Source organism: Dermacentor andersoni, chromosome 3 (assembly GCF_023375885.2).
Source record: "Dermacentor andersoni chromosome 3, qqDerAnde1_hic_scaffold, whole genome shotgun sequence".
Classification (NCBI taxonomy): Eukaryota; Metazoa; Arthropoda; class Arachnida; order Ixodida; family Ixodidae; genus Dermacentor; species Dermacentor andersoni.
Genome location: NC_092816.1, coordinates 111640447 through 111665741, shown reverse-complemented (window position 1 = coordinate 111665741; position 25295 = coordinate 111640447).

Sequence of the window (25295 nt, the reverse complement as noted above, 5' to 3'; positions counted from 1 at the left end):
ACTTAAATGCGTTCGTCACTTGAATACTCATCATCTATCTGGGATAGCAGCGGCACTATGCTGGTAAACGAACTTGAAAGAGTGCAAAATCTTTCCAATTGCTTCATATTATCCAATTACAAACGGACAGCCAGTGTTACCATGACGAAGTCACTGCTTGACTTTTCGGAACTTACCATTCGGCGTAAAATAGCCCGGCTCACTCCTTTTTATAAATTTATAAAATTTATTATCACAACAATCATCTTCGTGCACAGTTTTATAAAACGAATATTTTCATATCAGCTAGAATTGATCACCTCCAAAAAGTTGATCTTCCTCGTTGCAGAACTGTGACCTATTCACATGCATTTTTACCTAAAACCACGTGCGATTCGAATCAGCTGCCAGAAGCAGCTACTGCTATGACGGATACATCGCGCTTTAAGAGCCTTTTGAATAACATGCTTAATATTGCGTGTTCATTTTTATTCAATTTGTTCCTTTCTATAGCCTTCTTTATTTCCAGATCTTGAAATTACTCTGCTTTTTCTTAGTTGCCACTGTACATCTTTTGTATTTATTTGTCGATTGTTCTTAGTGCTTATTCTTTTTGTATCAACTGTTTCTTTGTATCACTTTGGCCTGTAATATGCTCCTCCACTCTATAATGTGCAAACTTGAACGATATCTGCGAACGATATCAGCACGTTCATACAACTCGTCGAACTGAAGTAGCCTGAGCAACGACTGGAATGAATACTTCCGCGCCCGAATTCAGGGATGCCACTGTGGGAGTCGCCTCGCAGTAGGCTGTCTTCAGCCGGTCAGTTGCGAGGGCGTCAGGTTCGCCATGATTGTCCACGATGTATTTGGGCTCAATCTTTCCCGTGCGGGAAAAGGTCCGAGGTAGCTTAGGTGGAGAGCCGGCCGAGCGGGTTCATAGCGCACGAAAATGTGTGTTGCATTTCCAAGTTCAGTTGAAAGGTAAGGTGTGCGTGCTAAAACTGGAAGCATCGGAGAAGGTTTTAGACAGCGGATGAGGTCGCGAAGAAGGTGCATATATTCGCCTGTAGACAGAGCCGACAAAGGTGGTTGTGGTGAAGGGTCATTGGGCAGACGAGGAGGAGCACCGTACACGAGCTGCTCACTCGAGCACCCTATAATCGGTTTCGAGGCACATTGGATACCAAAAAGAAACAGTGATAGACGTTGAATGCATTGCGATGGCGTGCCGTGAGCATTCGGCACCCGCATTGAATTTCGATGAAAACGTTCCACGAGGCCATTGGTTTGGGGATGGTAGGCAGCCGCGCGCAGACTATTCGCGGCAAGCAAACGCAGCAGCTGTTCAAGGAGAGTGGACTCAAATTGCTGTCCTCTGTCGCTAACAATTTTGGTAGGGCATCCGAAGCGGGAAACCCATGTTGTGACAAAAGCTGCCGCGACCGTTGGAGCAAAGCTGTCCTGAAGTGGGCGTTGCTTCTGGCCAACGGGTAACCCTGTCGATAGATGCGAGCAGGTAGCGAAATCCCTGACACGGTGGTAGTGGTACAACAATGTCAATGTGGGCAACCTCGAAACAACGAATAGGTCGGAGAATTTGGCGTGCTGAACGAGCAATATACCTATCAATTTTTGCACGTTGGCAGGGTACACATGCAGGAACCCCGTCGCGTACGTCGGCGTACATCCGGGCCCATACGTAGCGCAATGAGCTAAGGCGTTGTCTGGCACAAACACAACGTGAGCGAGCTGGTTCAGTGTGGCGAAAAGCTGCTTTCGTAAAGTGCTGTACACAAATGTTTTCGGTGTTCCTGTAGAAGTGTCGCAGACGGCTGTGACACCATCAAGCAGGATATCGTTCAAATGCAGTGCTGTTTTGGTCAAGCGCAGTTGAAGGTCCTTAGCAGCATTAACATGATGAGCGCCGAGTGTGAGTGTATGTAGATCGAGTGGCGCCGGATGTGCAGGCGGTGTTACGGCATTCACATTGCTCAGGGTGCCCGCAGGTACATGGTTGCGTGCTCGTGCTCGCGTGCGTGGGAGAGAAGACTTGTGGCTCCATCTGTTCGTGACAGTGGTACTGGTTTAATATGGGCACCATCGTGAGCCGATCAGGCAGCGTCATCCCCACTGTGATTTTCGGAAATTTCGCAGAGAACCGCTATCCACTGGTAGATGATATTGTGCCCCTTGTCGATTGTGTGATGGGGAAATTATTGGATGTCTGCGACTAATTTCACATTAGGTGCGTGGTTGAAAGTGGACACCAGACACTAGAGAGCTTCCTTCGAGTCACGAAAGATGGATCAGGGATGTGATAATTAATGACTAATAAACTCCAGAACAGCACGGATATCTGCGACTTCTGCAGACGACAATGATGTAATGTGAGACGTTTTAAATTTGATGGTAACAGATTTTGCGGGAATCACTAGTGCTCCAGCTGAACTTTTAGAGGAGATGGAACCATCCATGCAAACGTGGATTCCTTGTTTGTGCTTGTCATGTAATAATGAAAGCATAATTTGTTTGAGGGCGATAGATGACATTTCTGTTTTTTTTTATTCCGGGAGTGACAAGAAGGGCCTGGAGTGGATGGAGGCACCAGATCGGTACAGATGGTCTTGCGTGGAAGTCTCATGGTTGGCGGCATTTACCCTGCTAAACAATGAACGAGGTCGAGTGGCAGGAAGGGAGGCAAGATGATGCGATGATAGGCGGGCGAGGTGCCTGATGTGCATCCTTAAAACGTCGACTTGAATATACGTATTGATGGGGGGTCATGCGCGAGAGCGATTGTTGCTGCCGTGGATTCACACCTGGGAAGGCCAAGACAAATTCGCAGAGCTTGAGCTAGCACAGACTGGAGGGCACGGAGCTTCTAACCGGTCCCACAAAGTACAGATAACCTATGGCGCAGGAGACCCAGCAACCGTGCGTTATGGAGTTGCAGCATCGCCCCACAGCAATGTGAGTGCGAGCACAACGCACCCCATGATCTTGCTGCAAGAAACCTGAGCGTAGGTGTACTAAGTGAGTAAGTGAAGAAGCTCTATTGAAAGGCCGGTGAGGACGTGAACTCTTCATGCACCCGACTAATCCCACGTCAGGACCGGCAGGTCAAGCCCACTGGCGCGGTCGCAGACAAGCCGGACAGCCAGGATTGACTTGTCTAGAAAGAGACCACGCCGAAGCGAGTCCCACTGCTCCTTGATGAACTTGGGGTACGTCGACCGACCCGCACTCCCAGAGCAGGTATGCTAGAGTGGAGGTCTGCACGCCGGATAAGTAGGCGTCGTCGTGACAAATGTCCTGAAAAGCCACGAAGAGGACTGATAGAAACGGATATGTCCTGGTCCTTAGAAGTCTTAGCGAAACGGCTTGCGCCCTATTAAACTTGGGGTGAAGGGGTGAAAAGAGCCTTCTAGACGTGAAAAAGAATTTATTAACCACGCTGTGAGTAGCGGGAGCATCCCTGTCGTCGTAGGGAGGACGGCAGTCGGCGCTCCATCCAGAGAAAGCGCAGCCGGTGACACCACGCGCAAACTCGTGAGCAGACTAATTGAGGTCCGGGGGAGCACCCTCGACCGGCCCTGCGGGAGCGGGAAACCAGTGAATCGAATGATGCGTGAGAGCATATGGACCCGAGCCGCTAAGAAGACGAGCAGCTTGATTGACGATGCAAATCTTTAGAGAACTTCCGTTTTCGAATCGCGATAGATCTCTCAGCCACGGCCGTCTAGCAGGGCGAGGGCGATGTCGGCTTGCACGTGGGCTAGCATGACTAGTTTTCTTTTTAGGTTTGATACATGAGGACTCCAGGAGAGGTCTCAATCTATTATCACCCCTAGAAAGCGGTGCGTCTTCTCGTTATCAATAGGCTGTCCATTATTCTGACGACGTATGGTCTCATTGCTTTGAGCGTGAGAGCGATCATAGGGCACTTCTCGGAGGACACCTCCAGACCTCGTGCTCGAAGATAACCTGGTGTAAGTGTGGCCGCTTTTTGGAGTTAGGAGCGTACCTGGGGACGCGTCGCTCCTCATAACCCAATGCATATACCGTCTGTATAGAGCGACATATCGAAGCATTGGGGAAGGGTGTGTACATGGTCAATGTGCACGAGGTTAAATAGTGAGGGGCTGAAGACTCCACCTTGTGGTACGCCACGGTAGGTGTTGTGTTGTGATGACGCACATATCCTTCATGTAGCTGGTATTTGTGGACTGCCTTTGTTTAGCTGGCTGTCGATCCTAAAATCTAAGCTGAAAGCTTTAAATAAACGGTAAGAGGCACTTCTGGTCCCAGACATCATCTACAGTTTTTAAACGACAATTATGGCTTTCAGTTCTAAACAATAAAGCAAACATTAGAGAGATGAGGTGTAAAATGTCTAGGAGGTATAAAATCCCACACGCTTGAGCACATTCTAAATTGTATTATGTTGAACAAATACCGGTACGTAAACCACTACACGTTTTAAAAATGGCTTTATTGACATAGTACTGGTACTGGCGTGGCTCTTGCTCAAAATCATGGGCTATATGGTGCTCAGCTTGTGGCGCATTTAGAAAGACGGCGTTTCACGCAACGACCACCAGAACATTCACCAACCAGGCAGGGGAAACCTTGCCCAGTTTTGGCGCCACCGCTTGCTAGCTGGAAAAAAAAAGGAATGCAAATGTGGTAATGAAAGTTACTAGATAGGAGACAATGCAGAGCACGTGAACGTGCCACCTTGATGAAGAATGAAGAAAACACTAGACACACTTTGCAGGCTATTTTACATCTGATACGTGGAGAATACGAAAAATCGGACACTCTAGCTGGGATGTCAAAGCATTGAAATCAATAGCAAGGTATTTCGGTGCGTTGAAGGTGCTTCAAATAGGTTGTAAGGATAGGCGGGTGCGATATATTGGGGCAATATAACAAGAAAGCATGCTGCTAAAACCTGCATACCCGCGTTTTCCTCTGCTGAGTCAGCGGAGGCGCTGGCTGCAGAAACGCTTACGGTTTTCTTTCTGTCTCACCTGGTGCACCATTCAAGTGCTATGCCTAAACGTCGGTACTAGGATAACTCCTTATGCCAGTGTTTTGAGACGCGTAATCACTGCTGCCGGGGCGCTATTTCTGAGGATCTACGAGAGCTTCAGTTCTCGCGTTATGAACTGACGTCGTTACGAATTATTCATTGTTCATTGAGTTCTTCTTTCAATTCAACATTCAGTGTACTAAGAGATTGTTCAATAAGCGTTCGATCATACATATTGATTTTTTCATTGCAATTACTGCACGCGCTTAGAGTAAACGAACAAAAGAACTACAATTACGCTGCCTACCCCTGGCGATTTCTAAATGTTCTGTATGATGGGAGAAACAGATCGTATAATAATAGCATTTGTGCCTAATAGTACTTCGTTCTAGGTTAGCACTTGTCCATGTATGCACCGCCGGCCTTCTCTTGCATTTGTGCTTGCACAGTCGCTAGACCTTCGCACCCAAAAGGCCAATATCAACTAATGAGTTTTCCTATTATTCAACGAACCACGTTTTATTCCTTTTAGCACGACAATGGTGCCGGCTACAAAGGTGAGCATGAACAGGCAGTTTTACAGTGCCAAATACAGCTCATAGAAAACTAGCTGCTAAGAACGAAAAACAGACGTACCAAGCAAGGTGCGTTGTCGGGACGCTGAGCGCCCAATACATCTGTGCAGTTTTCGTGCGTTTTCCCTATGTTATAAGTATAAGCACAGAGAAAAATAGGAGTATTAAACAAAACCATGACAGACTACATTTGGAAACAACTTGGAACGTTACAACACCACCAATGAAAAACGCCTGATTTACTGCCGTAGAAACACAAGTAGGAGTGGTTAATCATTGAATATGACCACCATATTTCGCAAAATGAAGCTCAGGTCGACGCCGCAGTGTTGCTATGCATGGGCACGCCTTAAGCTAGGTCTCTGCCCTATTGGGCAAGCATTTGAATCCTGGCAGTAAACGATGATGGCAACTGGGGCGCTGGCACTGTCCGAAGCCTGCCGCTAGAACACAAGTCTGGTTACGACTTACGAATATGAATCACAATGCAAACTGCTACTTCCTAGTGATATCGGTTGATATTCGCTATGGTATGACAAATTACTAGTCAGTCCATTTGTAGTATAAGATCAGTAAACAGAAAGGGCCAGAGATCAAAGGCCGCATGGCGTTAAACAAACGTCACCAAATAAATCAAAAACCTGAAACCACACATGACAACAAATTCCCGTGGGGTCAACATACGTACATATCTAAACATGAATTTTCTAAGATATCTTGCAATGACTTAGTGTTTGTATTTCCAGCGAAGCTGTATATGCCTAAAATTTCATGTATGTTTAGTGTGCGTCAACAAAACTTATCATCACTAGCAATGGGTCATACCCAGGTAAGAAAGCAAAAATGCAATGACTCGAACACCTGTAAGGCCGAGGCTACAATCGCTCACTATACGAGACTACAAGCACTCCGCGAACTTGCATTATACACGCTTAATATCTTGGATTCAAATAGAACCCGTCAGAAATATAGCGCTGATAACAACAGATACTACACTTTCACCCGCATTGGCCCGGCTTTGTCAGAGTTCCAAGTGCTTGGGCATCTACGTTTCTTTCCGACCGCGCTCCCGGGGTGGCACTACCGTCGAAACGTGGCGTATGTTATGTTTCTCCGGGGCAGTGGGTTTGTGGTCAACGCAAATATATATATATATATATATATATATATGTATATATATATATAGCACAGCAAGTGAGTTCGCGCAGTTGTTCCAAATTCTGTGTCACTCCTGTGCCGCGTGTTAAAGAGTTTTGCTGGTTATCCGCTTTTTCACAGTGGAATGACTCATAATTTTTTGATTTAGGTCTGAAAGTGACTTATTTGGAGATAAAAGAAACTTCAGTGAATTGCGCAATTCTTATGCACGTAAAATCACGTGATTTTCGATACAGTGTGCGACCTCGTTTGATATACCGGGGGTATACCTTTCGCCACATAGTTAACAGCGGGAGTGTTAGCGATGAGTGTGTCAGAATTCTTCAAATGGTCATACATACCACCGAGCACTGTAAAGAGGAAACAGTAATGGAGAGTTCTTCAACAGAACAGAATACGAGTTGCAAAAATCATTTTTTGTTTAGTTTGGCAATCTCCTGTGTTCAGTTACAGTTGTTCACTAAAGTGCATGTTATATAAATTTGATGTGAAACATCAGTAAACATTAAGCAAACCGCCTGCTCGCGGTGAATGTCTACCTTAATTGGAATTTCTTTTAAGCAATGAAGAGGTTACACGCCAGATGAACAACGCAGAGACGCGATATGTACGACGCGCGTATACAGCCATGACGCTCTTTCAAGCTTTTCTCTGGACCCCTGCGCCATCTAACGTCACCGCCGCAAGGACCGCGTGTGGTGCGTGAGTTATTGTATTTTCAGTCTAGCTTGTCTGAATATATATGCCATGAGCTGCATTCTTCGTTGATTCGGAAAGGGTTTAATTATTTTAATGAAATTAGCATTCTTAAACCACTTCACGCAGTTTCCGGGGGCTGACTGTGTTAATCAACGTATGCCTCTAACCGATTTCCCGCTCACCTCAGCCACTGCGCAGTGAATGGTCCAATCGGCAGCACATCGGGCTGTTATGCTAGGGGGCTGGACACAAACCATTAGACGAACTATGGGATCCTTGGGCATGTAGCACTGTCTACCTATTTGCCACTCTTCAACGAACATTTTGATGCCGACAGAGGCCCCCGGGCATGACAGAATGGGTATGTCATCATCATCATCAGCATATTGTTACGCTCACTGCAGGACGAAAGCCTCCCCCTGGAATCTCCAATTACTCCTCTCTTGAGCGAGCCAAATCGAACTTGCGCCTGTAAATTTCGAAATTTCAACAACCAACCTAGTTTTCGGTCGTCCTCGACTACCCTGCCTTTCCTTAGCACTCATTCTATAACGTTACCCTCAGCGTCGCATGTCCTGTCAAGCTGCATTTTTCCTCGTAAGTCCAACCAGAATATCGGCTATGCCAGTTTGTTCTGTGATCCACAGAGCTCTCATGTCTTTTAGGAGAGAGAGAGAGAAACAACTTTATTTAGTCCCCTGCAGAACGACACCATGTCTAAATGGCACAGCGACGCGGGCTCTCACGTCTTCTCAGTGGGTGGTCTCTGCTCAACTCCAGCGCGTGTTACTCCCGCGGTCGGTTGCCCTGAAAGGCAACGATCCGTCGGTTTCGCTCGGCCTTTGTCTTTCTTGTCCCCACCGAGACCTGCTGGACGGCCCAGGTTCGGGTTTCGTGGTCGTAGCATTCCGCCGCAGCCTCGAATCGCGGCGGAATCGTACCTGTCGAAGCTTCGTCGGGGAACTTGGTGCAATCCCATAGGATGTGTGTTAAGGTGGCCCTCTCCCGCTGGCACAGGCGGCGCACATCACTCACATATACCATCGGGTAAAAATGATTCATTAACCCTGGGGTGTGTAAGGAACCAGTTTGTAATTGTCTGAACAGCACCACTTCCGCTCGGCTCAGCCCCGGGTGCGGGGGTGGGAAAGTGCTTCGAGCCAAGCAGTGAAACTGCGTAAGTTCGTTGAACGTCGGCATGCGGTCCTTGGCACTACACGACATTGGACGGTCGGTTGCAGCGGCGCGGTTGGTTAGCGCTCGCGCCACTGCATGTACCGTCTCGTTGAGGTTGTCGTGCTTCTCCGACCCATCGTTGCCCGCGTGCGCCGGGAAGCACTTGATTTTAACATGCCTATTCTCTCGTTATAGGTCAGCCGAGCACAGAATGCGCACAGCCTCTCCACCCACTTTTCCCTTGGCATAATTCTGCACTGCACTTCGCGAATCACACAACACCGTTTGGAACCCGGGGTCGGCAATGGCCAGGTGAATGGCCACCTCCTCCGCCACACACGCCTCTCGGACCCGTAAGCTCGCAGCTGCCCTCGTCGCACCGGACGACGCCTCAATGACGGTAGCTACGAACGCCGCGCTGTCTCCCTGGTATTCTGCCGCATCCACGAACCTTGCGTGCTCGTCCTTGGAGTGAAAGTCGATGAGGGCCTTGGCCCTCGCCGCTCTTCACTCCTTGTTAAACTCCGGGGTCGTGTTTCTCGGGATGAGGTCTACCCGAATCCAGCGCCGGGTCCCGTCCGGGACAGGAACGTCGCTGCTCGTCTTTCTCGTCCTGGACGTGAAGCCCAAGTATTGAAGTATGCGCCTGTCGGCTTCAGTCATAGAGAGCCGCTCCAGCTGAGCGGGCCGTGGCGCTTCCGCAATTTCGTCGAGGGTATTGTGTACCCCCAGGCTCAGCAGCTTGTTGGTGTTCGTACACTCGAATAGTCCGACCGCCGCCTTGTAAGCTCGGCGTATCAGGGCGTTGATCTTAATCTTTTCACACTGCACCAGTTGTGGAAGGCTGCAACGTAGGTGACGTGGCTGACTACGAAGGAGTGCACAAGCCAAATCAAGCTTTCCTCCTTCATCCCGCCCTTGCGGTTGGCGACCCCTCTGGTGAGACGTATTGCGTAGGTAATCTTGGTTGTAAGGCGGGAAATGGTCGCCCCGTTGCCCCGTTCCTTGTCTATAATCATGCCAAGCACCGGAATTTGTCGACCTCCGGGCTCACTTGGCCGTTCTTCGTTACGACCTTGATGGCCTCGTAATCCTTTGGTTCGCTCTTGTTACGTCTGATGTACTTCGGTGGTAACACCAGCAGTTCTGACTTGCTCGGTGAGCAGATAAAACCGGAACCGTTTAGCTGGTCTTCGATCTCGTTGGCGGCTTCTTGCAGCGTGCTCTCAATGTGGCCATCGCTGCCTCCCGGAACCCACAGCGTGATGTCGTCGGCGTAGATGGTGTGCAGGACCCCCTCGACTGGAGAGAGTCGCTTGGCCACCCCGGTCATCATCATCATCCTCATCATCATCATCATCCTGAATAGGCCCACTGCAGGACAAAGGCCTGTCCGATACTTCACCAACTACCCCGGTCATGTAATAATTGTGGCCATGTTGTCACTGCAAACTTCTTAATCTCATCCGCCCACCTAACTTTCTGCCGCCCACTGCTACGCTTCCCTTCCCTTGAAATCTATTCCGTAACTCTTAATGACCATCGGTTATCTCCCCTGCTCATTACGTGTCCTGCCCATTCCTACATCTTTTTCTTGATTTCAACTAAGACGTCATTACCTCGCGTTTGTACCCTCACCCAATCTGCTCTTTTATTATCCGTTAACGTTACACCCATCATTCTTCTTTCCATACCTCGTTGCGTCGTCCTCAATTTAGGTATATTCGTAAGCCTCCAAGTTTCTACCCAATACGTGAGTACTGGTAAGATACAGATGTTATATACTTTTGTCTTGAGGGATAGTGGCAACCTTCTGTTCATGATTTGAGAATGCCTGCCAAACGCCCCCCAGCCCATTCTTATTCTTCTGATTATTTCAGTCTCATGATCCGGATCTGTTGTGACTACCTGCCCTAATTAGATGTATTCCCTTACCACTTCCAGTGCCTCATATAAAGCTTCAGTGCCTCATATATACCACTTCCAGTGCCCCGATCATAACGAGGTTGAATAACAACGGCGAGATGACCGAGCCCTGGAGTGTCCCGACACTGCCGAGCATCTTCTCTTAGAGCCATAGATCGCCGGCGCAGAGCTCGGTAGTCCGCCCCGTCAGAAAGTTCTTGATGTAATTGTACGTTCTTGCGCCCATGTGGAGTCTGGACTCCTGGGCTAGGATCGCAAAGTGCTTCACTTTGTCGGAGGCGCTCTGCAGATCCGGCCCCAGGATGGCCTTGACTTTCGTTAGGGTGTCATCGTCAATGATATCTTTCTTCAACAGAATCATCGCGCCTTGGGTGCCGAGGCAACGCCGAAACCCGATGATCGTGGTAGGGTATAGTCCCGACTCCTCCAGGTAGTCCTGCCCCCTACACATGAGGACGTGCTTCAACACCTTGCCCACGCAGGACGTGAGCGACATGGGCCAGAGGTTGTCCGTGTTCGGTGGCTTGCCTGGTTTGGCTTGGGGAGCAACAAGTGCTGGGGCAGTGAACCCGCCCTCCAGCACTTGTTGTAATAATCGGTGAGGTTCTCGATGGCCGGATCGCTGAGGTTCTTGAGCGCTCTGTTCGAGATGTGATCCGGGCCGGTCACCGACTTGCTGTTTAGTTTGTGCAGGACAGCTCGCACCTTCTCGACGCTGATGTCGTGGTCGACCTTCTCGTTGGCTTGACCGCCGTACTCAGAATGCCTTTCCGTGGGTTTAACCGGGAGGTACTTGCTGTCTGTGCGTCTGATCACTTCGGCTTCCCCGTTTTCCTTGACTGCTCGGTGAATTATCTTTGCGAGGTGGTGGCGTTGGTGGGATTTTGTTTTAGTCTCATCGAGCAGATGCCGCATCATGTTCCAGGTCTTGGCGCAGTACATCTACCCGTCCGCAGCGCTACAGATTTCGTTCCATTGTTGCGTGCAGAGCACCCGACAATGGACTTCGATGGCGCGATTCAGCTCCGCCACTTTCTTCCTTAGGCACCGATTTAGTCGTTGCTTCTTCCACCTGTTTAGGGTAGATTGCTTTGCTTCGATTACGTGCGCCAGGCGGCGGTCAACCTTGTCGACCTGCTCATCCGTTTCTGTGATCTTGGTCGCCTCCTTGATCTTCCCCGCGATGTGGGCTTACTATTCTTCTATGTTCTCGATTTCCTCCACCTCCGTTGGTAACAGGCTAACGAAGGCATCCCAATCCGCAAAATTATGTTTCTGGTGTCCCCCGAAGCCTTGGCCTACTCCGGTATGATGATTTCTACGATGTAGTGGTCGCTGCCGAGCTCAGACTCCGTGTTGCACAAGGAGATATCTCCTTTCTCGTCGTTCTTCACGAACGTGAGGTCCGGCGCCGTGTCCCTGGACACAGAGTTCCCAATTCTCGTAGGATCAGTCGGGTCTGTTATGAGGTTGAAACCTAAGTCTATTGTATCTTGGAGCAGGTCTCACCCCTCGGCCAATTGCTTGTTACATCCCTTGCCGGGTGCGCTGCGTTGAAGCCCCCGCAGGCGACGAGCCTGTGAGTCCCCACCACAGTGCTGGCTCTGTGAAGGAGCGTCTCGAATTGTTGCTTCCAGTGGGAAGGGCTACTGTACAGGTTAAGCAGAAATGTGCTATTCTTTTGTTTCTAGCCTGTAACGACCTCGATGAGAGTGCATTCCATTTTACTGTTGTGCAACTCGTGCTCAATGAACGTGAGTCCCTTGCGAACCAATGTGCATATCCTTCTACCGCCGCTGACCTTCGGAGACTTGGCGTATACCCGATAACCGCGTAGCGATCCCGCATCAGTGCGAGTCGTCGCTAATATCATGATTATATCGGGCTTGCGTGCTACTTGTGTTATGTGATGCTGCAAGACTGGCCTCTTGCTAGCGAAACCGTAACAGTTCCAGTGCCAGGTCACGAGACCCTTCACTGCTGTAGTTTTTGCTGATGATGGAGGGGCCATGATTGTTGCAGATTGTACTTCTGCTTTAGTTGCTGTATTGCGTTCGTTAACTGCTGACACGTCCGCTCGATGGCGGCGAACCTGTCGTTAATAATCTTGGTGAAGGTTGTCTGGTTAAGGGGTTCCAGGGTTTGGTCTACCTTGTCTTTGAGGTTGTCTACCCGGTCGTTGAGCTTGCGCTCCTTCAGGTTCTCGATCCCTCGTCTCTTGTGTGCCGGTTCCTTCTCTGCGGATGTTGGTGGTACAGCACTGCTGCTGCTGGGTGTGGGTTCACATGATACCGCTTGGGGCGTTTCGTTATTGGTCGAACGGGTCGTCAGAAGCTTCCTGATTTCAACGATCTCGTTTGCCATCTTGCTAATAGTGGCCTCTTATAGCACGTATATCGTCGGGAGTACTCACCACCTTGATGTTTTGTTCCAAGTTGGGGCCGAAGGTGTCCGCTGCCCCGTCCTCCCTTGATACGTTCACCTCCGTCATGATGGCTGATGCCTCGGTGGCGGTCTGAGTCCTCGCGATTTTAGGGCCTCCCCGAGGCCGTACTATCCCCTTGGTCTCCTCCCCCGGTAGAGCGTCCGGCATCCTTGCTGCCCTCATCATCGAAGCTTTCACGTTCCTGGCAAAGTTCTTCGTCGTAGGTCTTGACTGGCGAGCGGCAGTCTACTAAGAGGAAGCTTTAGCTCGGGCCTAACTCTAACGTGGCGTATATAAATACTTGTTAAACGCAAAAACGTTTTTCTGAGACAAACCCTCGACCGATTTTAATAAACTTTCGTGCATTTTAATTCTAGTCACTATTGGAAGCAGAATTTTGATTTATTGCGTGAATTCGGTTTAAAAGATTTCCACGTAATTCCAACCAAAATATCGGCTATGCCAGTTTGTTCTCTGACCCACAGCACTTTTTTGTCTCTTAAGAGCAAGCTTTAGCTCGGGCTTAACTCCAACGCGACCTATACAAATGCTTATAAAACGCAAAAAAAAAACGTTTTTCTGAGATAGCGCCTTCACCGATTTTAATAATTGTTCTTGAATTTTCGAGAGAAAATTACATTCTAGTGACTATTGTAAGCATAATTTCAATTTAATGTGTGAATTTGGTTTAAAATGGTTTCAAAAATTAGAAAGTTTGAAAAAATGGAAGCAGGAAGTTTGCAATTTCATAGCTCTGCGTCAACAACACATATCATGGTTTGGTCTTTGAAGTCTAACAAATTCAGTGTGTCATTATATAGCTTACGTGAATTTGTTACCTTGTATACAAGGGTTCTGCAAAAGCTGCATATTAATATTACTAAATCTTCAGAGATTCATGTTTAACATATTGTAAAGAAGCAGACGCGCCCCTCTGTATGTGCCGACTGAAGAGGAAGACGAAGGACCGTGCCGTGATCGCGAGTGAGCCCCGTGTGACGGACAGCTCTTGCAGTGTCTTGATATACCTAGCGTTCCACAAAGTTCTGAACGAAAATAAACCCCGTCGCATTTGCTGCAGCTTGCTGAGGTCCTTCGCCTCATCCTGTAGCTCCGCACTCGAAACCTGCCAACAAGATCGCCCTATGCCTGATTCCGCCAACTCGTTGCCTCCACCACTGGCTGCCGCTCTCATCTGCGCCGGCGTTCCTCGAGAATCCGACACACCCATTTTCAGTGGGACCGCTGAACACGACGTGGAAGACTAGCTGTCATCGTACGAACTTGTAAGTGCCCATAACAAATGGCATTACCAGTCTAAGCTGACCCACATGCCTTTCTACCTCGCCGACGTAGCTAAACTTTGGTTCTTCAACCACGAATGCGACTTTACAAGCTGGTCAGTGTTTAAGACTCTTTTTCCGAAGTGTTTGATGACCCAGTTGTGCGTAAGCTACGCGCTGAGCAGCGTCTACGCCAGCGCGCCCATCAGCCTGGAGAGACATTCCCCAGCCATAGCGAGGATGTTCTCAACTTGTGCAAGCGGGTACATCCCAGCATGTCAGAGGATGACAAGATCAGGCATATCCTCAAGGGCATCGACGACAGCGCATTTTAGATGTTGCTAGTCAAAAGCCCAACTAGCGTATGCGTCGTCATTAACCTCTTCCAGAGCTTTGACGAGCTGCGCCGTCAACGTTCCATCACCCGCCAGAACATTCAGCACACCGATTCCCTCTCGAGCATCGCGGTTTCTAACCACATGACCAACTCGACCCTTTCGCAGCATATCAAAGATCTTATATGTGAATAGGTGGCCAGGCAGCTCTCACTGCTGCCTCACAGCAACGAACCTACGGCAGCTTTGCCTCCAACGCTACAGCAAGCCATCCGGACTCAGATATCTGAAGCACTTCCTGCAGCTCCCACAACCCCTCCACGCAAACCTTTAAGTGTGCCGCTTTCCCATACCGATTTTGCCCGTCATCCTATGTCGCTGCCACTGAATTATGCAGCCGTGGTTGCACGGCCACCTGCGCCGACAGCTTCCTTTTCATCGCACATGCACCCGGCTTCATTTCCAGTTGCCCAACAGTCACCACAGTTTTTTCGTCCCACCGAGACGTGCTTTGCCTGCGGCATTGCTGGCCATGTGGCGCGCTTCTGTCACCGCCGCTACCCAGCTACGCGCACAACGTTTGACACGCCCAGATACGCACAATACGCCGCCACGCATCCATTGTCACCGCGTCGTCTTGACAGTGATCGCCGTTCGGAAACTCGGCGTTCCCCTTCCTCGTTAGCGTTCGATTTCGCCCCTGCGTCGTCAAGCTCCAAGTGAAGAGGGAAACTGACTGGTGCAGGTGCTGAGGCAAGAACTGCAAATACATCGACGTTGTCAACACCTCAATCTTCGGCGCAAAATTTTATTACCGTTTTTGTAAAGGGAGTACCTGCAGTGGCCCTAATCGATACCGGAGCAGCCGTTTCCGTCACTCACGAGTAGTTTGTCACAGAAAAGTGATTACAGCTCCCTGGCCTGGTGCTCGCCACCGCCAGCGTGCAGCGAATTCAACCTTCAGCTGTATGCGCAGCCCCTGTCGTCATCAACGACGTTCTGTACATATTACTGCCCCAGTCGCAAGCACCCCGAAGCTTATGCGCTCTCTCGCTCCCCACTGAAGCTTGATTTGGCGTCTTTGTCAGCTTCCTCGTCCAACATGTCACCGTTGACCATCACTGACATGCTCACAGAGCAGCGCAAGGACCCAACACTTGTAATCTTACTTGCTATACCTCGTCATATGCGCTTTGACATCTGCACATCTTTTCACGCTGATCCCCTAAGCGTTCATGCCGGCGTCCTCAAAACTTACACAAGGTTGCGTCAGCGCTATTATTGGCGAGGCATGTACAACATTGTGCAAAAGTACATTCAGTCTTGTACTACTTCCATCAAGGCAGGATACCTACCCAGTTTTTCACAGGACCCTTGCAGCAGCTACTATGCCCGCTTCATCCGTTCGCCACGTCGCCATCGAACTCTACGGCCCGCTTCCATGCAGCGTGTTTGGAAATCGGCGTACTACTGTCGGCGTAGGTCACCTGACTCGTTACGCTGACGACCACCCGTGACGTTGGTTTTTTTATCCTTCGCAATTTGGTTCTTCGCCATGATCCTCTCCGAGAACTACTGAGTGATAGGGGCCGTGTTTTCCTTTCGGAGAGCATCCAAGCTCTCCTCGCGGAGTGCAGGATAATTCAACGCAAATCGACCGCGTACCACTCCCGAACCAACAGCGTGACCGAGTGGTTCAATCGCACACTTGGCGTCATGTTGCGGATGTATATTTTATCCAACCACTCCAACTGGGACACCGTTCTCTCGGTTGCTACGTTCGCATAAAACACCGCGACGCAAGCGACCACCGGCTTTACCCCCTTTTTCTTGTGTATGGCCGTGACCCGTCCTGCCAATTGGACACCATACTGCCGTACCAACCTGACGCTTAAGAGTATACTCCGCTTTCAAAATCGCCAGATATGCTGAAGATTGCCGTCAGCTGGCACGGACCCTCACTAGTGAGACTCAAGAGCATCAGAAGGCAAGAGATGACAGTACTCATCAACCACCGCACGACTTTGCTCGTGGTTCGCTTGTGTGACTTTGGATACCAGCCCACATGCCTGGCCTTTCTTCCAAGTTCCGGGCGCGTTATCACGCTCCATGTCGTATCATCGAGGCCATTTAACCAATCAACTATATTGTCGAGCCGCTCACAGTGTCACCAGACCGGCGTCATCGTGGGAGAGAGACAGTATATGTCAACCGTCTGAAACCGCATTACGACCCGCTCATCTTCGCGCCCTGAGTCGCCAGGATGGCTCCGCTTCGCTCCCGGGCCATCGTAATGAAGCAGACGTGCCCCTGTGTATGTGCCGACTGAAGAGAAAGACAAAGGACCGTGCAGCGATCGCAAGTGAGCCCCATGCGACGGACAGCCTTTGCAGTACCTTGATATGCCTAGCAATCCATAACGTTGTGAAGGACAATAAACCTCGTCGCAAAATCAATTTTGACCACTTTAGATGTACTATTATATGCATTCATGGAATTGTCATAATATTTTTGATGGCTTTGTTACAGAGTTGTAAACATGAAAGTTTCGTTTGCTGAAAATGTCAAATTTTGGCCAATCTCTAATAAAATATTTACGACCTAAATAAAAAATTTGAAACATACAGTCACTAGATTGTAAGTTTTTCTTTTAAATGCAACAAACCTCTCGAAATATGGCGCTGTGGTTGCCGAGTAAAACGAATTCTTATTTTACATTTATTTAGATAAGAGCTCCTCAGCTAAAGCTTTATCTTAACGTAACGCTTAGCATTTTCAGATACACCGCTTCTTTCTCGGTTTGTAACTTGTTCTCGGTCTCCTTTGTTACATTCCAATTTGGCACCAGTAGTGTTGTATTATACATGCAGCACTTTAATGAATTTTTGAAGCGGCTGAGAAGAGGTAGCCGCCGAAGACAGGATTCATAATAACTGGCCAGCCATGGTGCCGATGGTTCGCGAGAGCACTTAGTAGACGCGGATGGTTGGATGGTTATACCAGATATGACGAGGGAGATGGTAAAGAAGAGTTGGTGTTCACTGCTGCAATATTTCAGCTTGTGTATTGTCAAATTTGTTTAGCGCACAGATGTGTATCAACAGTGCTTAGACCGACTGCTTTGAGCCCCAACACTGAGAGGGCTTGGCATTTGGAGAGAGAAGACCTTCGTGGTGCTGTAGTGAGACATGTTGATTTTTGTTTTGCATTGGTGCTTGAAGGCTGTCGGTGGGGCACGTCGCCGGGGCTAAGCTCAGGCAACAGGGAAGAAGCAGCCGATACAACGGATATACAGCTTCAGAGTAAAAAAATCATCAACAGGAGGGGTGCAGGGCCTACTTCTTGTGGCATTGAGCTGGTATATGTGGTTTTCCGTGTGGTGCAGGCGGAGGAATACCGTAGTTTGAAATTACCACCTTCCACAGGTTGTCGTAGATGCCCAGGCCTGGTCGAAGCCGAAGATCCCAGCGAAGGTGAACTAACAGATAACGACTTCAGCGAGTAGCGTATTTGATGGCCACTCCCGTTGTTGAGGCAGAGGTTACTCTTGAGCAGAATGAACCAGATGGCAACTTTTTCCAGATTTTTCCAAGCCTGGCATCCGCTGTATGAAGAAATACAGCGCTTCTGCAGCTGCCATGCCAACTGCTGCTTGCTGTGAAAATGTGGACGCCGGTAACGTCTGCTTGGACGTGGTAGGCGTGAGCGACACTCCAGAGCGTGTGCCTGTGGCCTGCCCACTCCGGTGAGAATCAGCTTCCCGCTTCGTGGAGCCAGAGAAAGAGGCCTCGTGGTCGTCGTAAGCACGGAGTAGCCATAAGTGACATTCCGGGCACAGAAGGCGTAAGGCATGCGGCAAAGTGCCCAGAAGTACGGGTGACCGTGCAGTAACCAAAGAGGATGGAGGTGCACCCAGCTATTGCCTTCAGAGTATCCTGGCACGGACATTTTACTTAGGGAGTATACTATATAAAGGACAGTAGCCTGGCGGCTGGGGACGACGTCTGATGACGCGTGAAGATGTAGAGGCAGGTATTGGAGCCCATGACGTCAAATGGGAGTATGGTTTACCTGCGCAGGGTACCGAGATCGCCAGGTGAGTAGTAGACGGGAACGGTTGGCCACACGTCATGGTTCATCATCGGCCTACTAGGTTGTAGTTGCAGTTCCGTAAGCAACTGCTCTGGCTGCTCCCGCTTCGGATGGTGGCAGCGTAGCAGCGAAACAGTCAGGTCGTTCAAGAAGTAGTGACTGTCAAGAATAAGGCACAACAGGGTTGGTATATCTGTGTGGAACCGCTTGTGAGGCTGCACATACACAGTACATCTGCGGGTACACGTAAGGCCCCGTCACGCTTCCCTTGGTCGTATTGTTGTATTAACGCTGGCATGTTAGGGCTCACTCATGAGGTGTTACTAATCTGTAGAGGCGGCAGAAAATAACTAGCTGCCACGACCCTCAATAATGGTAACCGGTCAGCCACGACCGTGATTGTTTGCCAAAGCCCTTGGTGGATGCGGCCTATCAGGCCCAGGGTGGTACCATGCTCTGATCTTCTGCGATAGTGGATTGTAATCTTGTTCAGCCATGGCTGACTGTCATGCGATTATCACGCGGCTACAAATCTATTTGATGCGAACTTGAATAAGAGGGCATGTGCCAGTTGGTGTCAGCCACTCCTCACTTACCCACTTTGACGCCAACTTGCGAAACTAGGTATAAGCCACTGTGTGCGTCCCACTCTACAATAACAGAAATGATCCTGTAAATTCCAGCGAGACTCCCCGGAAATATTCCCTGAATCCTACGTCGCATCGACCACAGGCCACGAGCACACGGCAGGAAACGAAGAAGTAGATACTGCCACCTGAGAGCATGCCATCCGGGATTTCTTGGCGCCCGTGCTTCGGAAAGCAACGAGGGTTGAGGACATTGCTATCGACTAAGCCCTAATATTGCAACACTATCGACTGGAAAGGCGGCAACATCCACAAACACTTCCAAAATTAAGAAAGGAAGGCGCCACCGTGCACATTTTCATGCACGTTATGCATCGCACCGAATTCTCGGAGAGATCCACCCAATTGTCGGAATTGCTCCAAAGGAAGCCCATACGGTTGCTTCAAAAATAAAAGCCTCACAGTTGAAGAAAAATTCGTCCTGGTCCGGGATTTGAGCCCGGGACCACCGCCTTTCGGGGCAGCCGTGCCCCGAAAGCCATGCCCCATATGATCAAACCAGGCGGCAAGCAGATGGCTGGGGCGAAGTAGAATTTGGCAACTAAAAGCAAAGGAAAGAGTTTCATGTAATGGTTATGCGAAAACCCACAAGGTGGAGAGAAGTAAATATTTAAGGACAAATGAGACATCCACCAAATCATAGCAATTGCTACAACGGAAATGCATACAGCTTCCCCGAAAGAGGTCCTTGTAGTTGAAGAAATATTGCTCCTGATGCGGGACTTAAATCCGCGACCACTGCGGTTCTAGGGCTGCCGCTCTAGCATCTCAGCTAACCAGGCAGCCATCAGGTGGCAAGGCGAAGGCGGATTTGTCAACAACTCGAAGCAAAGGCAAGAGTTTGACGTAATAGCTCTTTGGGAATACGTTATGTGTATAAATGTAATATATACGGAAGGGTGAGGCACCCACAGTATGGTAGCAATTGCTACAATTGGGTGAAATTACGCGAATTTTTTCTCAATGGCAAGGCTTTCCTTTCGAGGTACCCCTATAGGTTTCCTTTGTAGCAGTTGCTAAGATTGTATGGCTGTCCATTAGCCAACGGCTTTTTCGACTTAGAGAGCCGCCCACCTAGGGCAGAAAAAGAACGCTTTTACCCTGTTTCAAGCAATAAACTTTATTCCTCCTCCTCCTTCCCGGAGATAATACCGCGCCACGCGTGGTCCTTACGGTGGCGGCGATAGAGGTTGCAGAACGTGCTGGATGAAGCGCTAACGAATAGCCTGTCTGCGTACGCATTACGACGTCGCTGCATTACTTCAACGCTAATCGTGCCAACGTCGACAATTATTATGAAATCGGTCCTGACGGACCCTATTTTGTTCAATCCGAACGTGCTTCGTAACAGCTGCGTCTTTTTCCTTCTCTCTCTCTCTAGCGGCATCATGCGTGGTGATATGGATGTTCATCATGGCCTAATCTTTGCACGCGCACAACAAATCGTAATTATTTAGGCAAAACATACCTTCAGTTTACAGTAAGTCTTCTGCAACCCCCCCATAGTGGAAACAAGCACGCTATGCCCTTAAGTTGCGTCCGCTGTTCTATAGTGCCCATGAAAGGCACTTTGAAGACAAATGCGTAAAGACAGTGAGTTTGACGCCAATGTTTTGTAAATTGCGTTTCGGCATCCGTTAAAGTGAAGCTTGTGGGTTATAGCAATGAACATGCATTGGTATTTTCCAGGGTAGCCATACCGCCGCAGCTATATGGCTTGTTCGCACAATGTTTTTCACAGCATGCATTGTTCATGTTATAGAAAAATTCGCTAATAACTTTCAATTTTCTCGTACATGGGCTTCGGTAATTTCATAGAGGTCATCAGGCATGTCTTTCAACTAGCTTAACACATATAATGTTTGGAGGTGGTTCAGGTTCTTCTTCTCGAAGAAGTCCTTCATGACAACACCAAAGTTGCATTTGCAAGCTGTAGAAGATGTCGCCCTGTCCCGCTGTAGAAGATGTCGCCCTGTTGTATGGTATTAGCAGAAATGTCTGAAAGTGATTGTTTTTCAATGCTTATTACAGCTCAGCTTGACCTCTTCTCAGCAGCTTCACTAATTTCAGGCCGTAAAAACTAGTAGAAAAACACACGAGAGATGCTTTACCAGCTTCCCAAGAATACTGAGCGCGGCTCCTCCACAGATATATGTCAAGGACCGCGCACAGGTATTTACAGCGCCGATTGATTATTAGACAGCCGATATTTTTAGATGCATAAAGTATCAGAATATCTTTTAGAGCTGCCAAATTTAGTTGCTCGGGTAATACTGTATAAAACTTATTTGTGTTTCTATGTCCTTGTGCTATGTGTCTCAGTCTCAAAACCTGAACGCGACTGCATGAGGACCCGTATTGCAGTTGTGGAACTGTACTACGAGCCCTGAATGCACGATATTCCCGCTTAGCGAAAACATCAAATTAAGTTTCAGTCAGAGGCAACAAGAAAACTTAGGGACTGCTTCAAGTATTGCAATATAAAAGAAGCAGATACATAAGAGTAAATATATAGGGGACAGCTTCCGTTAGTTGAGGAATATGAGCTTACCTGATGAACGACCTGCAACACAGAAGGTGGGAAGCAGAAGCAAATGCAGTATTGCGAAGTTCATCTTCATGGATGACATATTCGCCGTTTTTTGTCGTTATGCGAGGGAAGTTGGGGCAGTCTAATACAATGAAACCTACAAACGAAATGATATCGCCGAAGAGCAAAATCTTTTCACCTTGGAGATGCTTGTTAAGGCTTTTGAGCTACTGTTTGAAACAAAACTTATTAGGCAGAGCTCTTTACGCCATAAAAATTATTCTAGACGACAGCATCAAAATTATGTTCTGTAAAAAATACAAAAACACAAAGAGTTTGCGCAAACAATAATTTTTAATACACTGCCATGGATACACAATCTCAAGTGACACATTGTTCCACACCGTGTGCATTGTGCCGCCTAACATGATCTCACTACTCCGGTACTTCAACAGAAATGCTGTAATGGAACATAAAAAAAAATCCTCAATGCTGCCCTGGAACACTTTGCTTGCAAACAGGTAAGCTATCAGTTTACAACTACAGAAATATTTCTGTCGCCCCCTGAACCATTATTTATGACGCCCATACTGACACATATAGTAAACGAGGACCAGGCTTATGCAATCGTAAATAGCCAAAGTAGTATGCTAATTCTTATCACTCCTAGTAAATAATCTGAACGAGGAGTACATAACTGTACTTAAAAACAATCGCGTGGTTTTTGACGCTAGTCAACATTTGGGAATACTGTTCATTTCTTATAATATTATCCCAGATTAAGGTATAGCTTATTCTTGAAGAGGTCTGTTTAGTGACCACACAAGTCTTCCGAGGAAACAACGGCAAAAACAGTGTACTTCTCGGAATATGCGCTAAGTGGAGCTATCTTGAATCTTTTAGCTGAAATTATTTTGAAAGAGACACTTGATCCCTGCCATTGTACTTTAATGCCATGTTAAGCGTTTCCTTGACCATTTGCCGAAGTAAAAAAAAACTCTCATGGTCACATCGCATGCGATTCAGGCGCATTGTTAAAGTTCAAGCAAACGTATCAACTTCCGAGTGTTCAAAAGTTATTGGGAGCAGAGGAGCTTAAAGAGAAATAAAAGACATGAGATGCATATTCGTCCCCATGTTGCACAGGTCATCGTGTCAGAACTTATCAATTGATCAATCTCTGAAGAGCGGTTTATCAATCAATTACTTCATCACGGGTCTCATGCTGCCGGTCAGTCTATCCGGCAAGAAGTACTTTGTATTCCATGTTAAATAAATTTGATCCTGGAAATTTTTGCTGTAGTTTCTATATCCGTGCTAGAGTTATGGGAGACCCCGTGCAACGTGTTATCGTTGAGAGGTCGGCACAAAAGCCTGAAAAAGCAAGTTTTGTGCGCAACACCTGTGTAACCGTATGTGATAGCATTACCGCTATCAGGATTGTACTGCTTTAAAAATCGCTCCCTTTTGTTAGGAAGCAGGGTATTATTAGCCCGGCTTATGAGTATGATCGTCTTTAAAGTGGGGCTACTTTGCGAATTCACGGTCTGTGCAAGCGGGCGCGTTTTACTGGAACGGTCTATGACATCGACTCTTTCTACACTTGGACAGTTTACTGAAGAAGGGCTACCGACACCAAACAATCGCTAGTGGAGTCGGCAAGGCAAGCTCTCATTTAATGAAGCATTGACACAAATAATCGACAAATATTTTCAACGTAAGCGAAGGGCCAGGCGCTTGTAGAAAGGTATTGGTTTTACACAGGAATGATGGGCTTGGAACAGTGTATTTTTCACAATGATAGTATTTACTTAGCGTTGGACTTTTCACTGTTGAATGCCGCGGAGAACTGAGCCGTACAAACCAGGAACCCAGTTTGGCTACCTTTTAACTATAAGCCTTATTGTGCGTTTAGTACATTTTTACTGCTGATGGCACTTCTTCAGCACGAGCATAAGTAACCAATTAGAGCTGTAACATGACACGAAAGAACGGCTGTTGTAGATCCCAACAACAAATAAGGCAAGACTTAAAGAGAACCGCTATAGAGAGAGGGACGAGTTCTACTTCACCACACTCAAAGTGAAGCAACGCCACATCTATGCACTAAACTGAATAAAAAAATTAAATCCTGCTTTTACGCGACGCAGTGCTTCCACATGAATTCCGGGCCAATGCAAAACTTCCAGCACTTGTCTAGTTCAGGGCATTTTAACAAAGCGAAACTGTGGTATATTTTACGCGAACGAAGTATTAGGAACTGAAGACTGTTTACAAAGTATATCTACAAAGGATAACTACAGCGCTGGCCAGTTCAGCCGACAGCTCGAGAGTCAGAGAGCGTTCGTCGCCTTCGTCGAGGCGCCCGCCTGCATGGTCTACAAGAAACACGCAATATGCATGAATCATTATCCCCGGCGGCAGAAGCGCTGTCCTGGTGCGTCTAAATATCGGTGATAACAGGACATTAATATGGTTTGAGGCGTACGGCATGCAGAACATCAGTGAAATTCAGGGCACACGAGGCCCTGGTACTGCCTGGGGCGATTTCGTACGGAACTGCAATCACGGCACGCAGCACTCTATATGGGCCTGCGTACCGAGACAGGAGTCTTTCTGAGAGGTCAACATTCCCAGTCGGGGACCACAGCAGTACCATAGATCCAGGCGATAAGTGGACGCCTCTGTGTTGGCTATCCTACAAATGCCTTTGCTTCTCTTGAGAGGTCAGGAGGCGAGTCCGGCAATTTCGCGTGCACTGGCTGCCCTGGCGATGGAGTCAAGTGCATACTCGCTGATCTCTGCTGCGGTGGATGGAAGGGATGGGCCCAGTGGCAATGTGGTTTCTCGGGCGAACAACAAAAGGAACGGGGAACAACCGGCAGTCTTGACGCGGATAATTATATGCAATTTGTTGTAGCTTCGACGGGGCGGCTGGAAGGAGGATCTACGGCATGAGGCCCAAGTGGCCGAGGCGCGCAGCGCCGCAAGAAAGAGCCGGACTGCTTCTGTCGGGGACCAGACAAAGAATGAATCTTTATTTCTGCGAGGAGAAACAGGGGCCGAATCTTATAACGGTTCGGTTGGGGAACCGTTCTTTTGGCCTCACCTGATTGGCCAAAATTTTGATTAAGTCACAGGTTGTCAAAGGCAGCGGGGCGGTATCGCAATTTTTGAATACGTCATGCACCTGTCAGTCATCTTCAAAGCGAACCGGTCGTAGGAACCGGCGACGGCGTAGTCCGCTTTGAGTTCCGTTGCTGTGGCTTGGCTGTGGGCTTGCGGCCCTGGCCGCGCGCGCCGGCCGCGCGACCCCGGAGACACGCGGGCGTAGGCTATTACGGGCGTAGGCCTATTCGGAGGCTATTACTTGCCTTCGTCGTCTACTTGGCGTTGCTCTTACAGTATCAACCACGGCTGGAAGTGCGA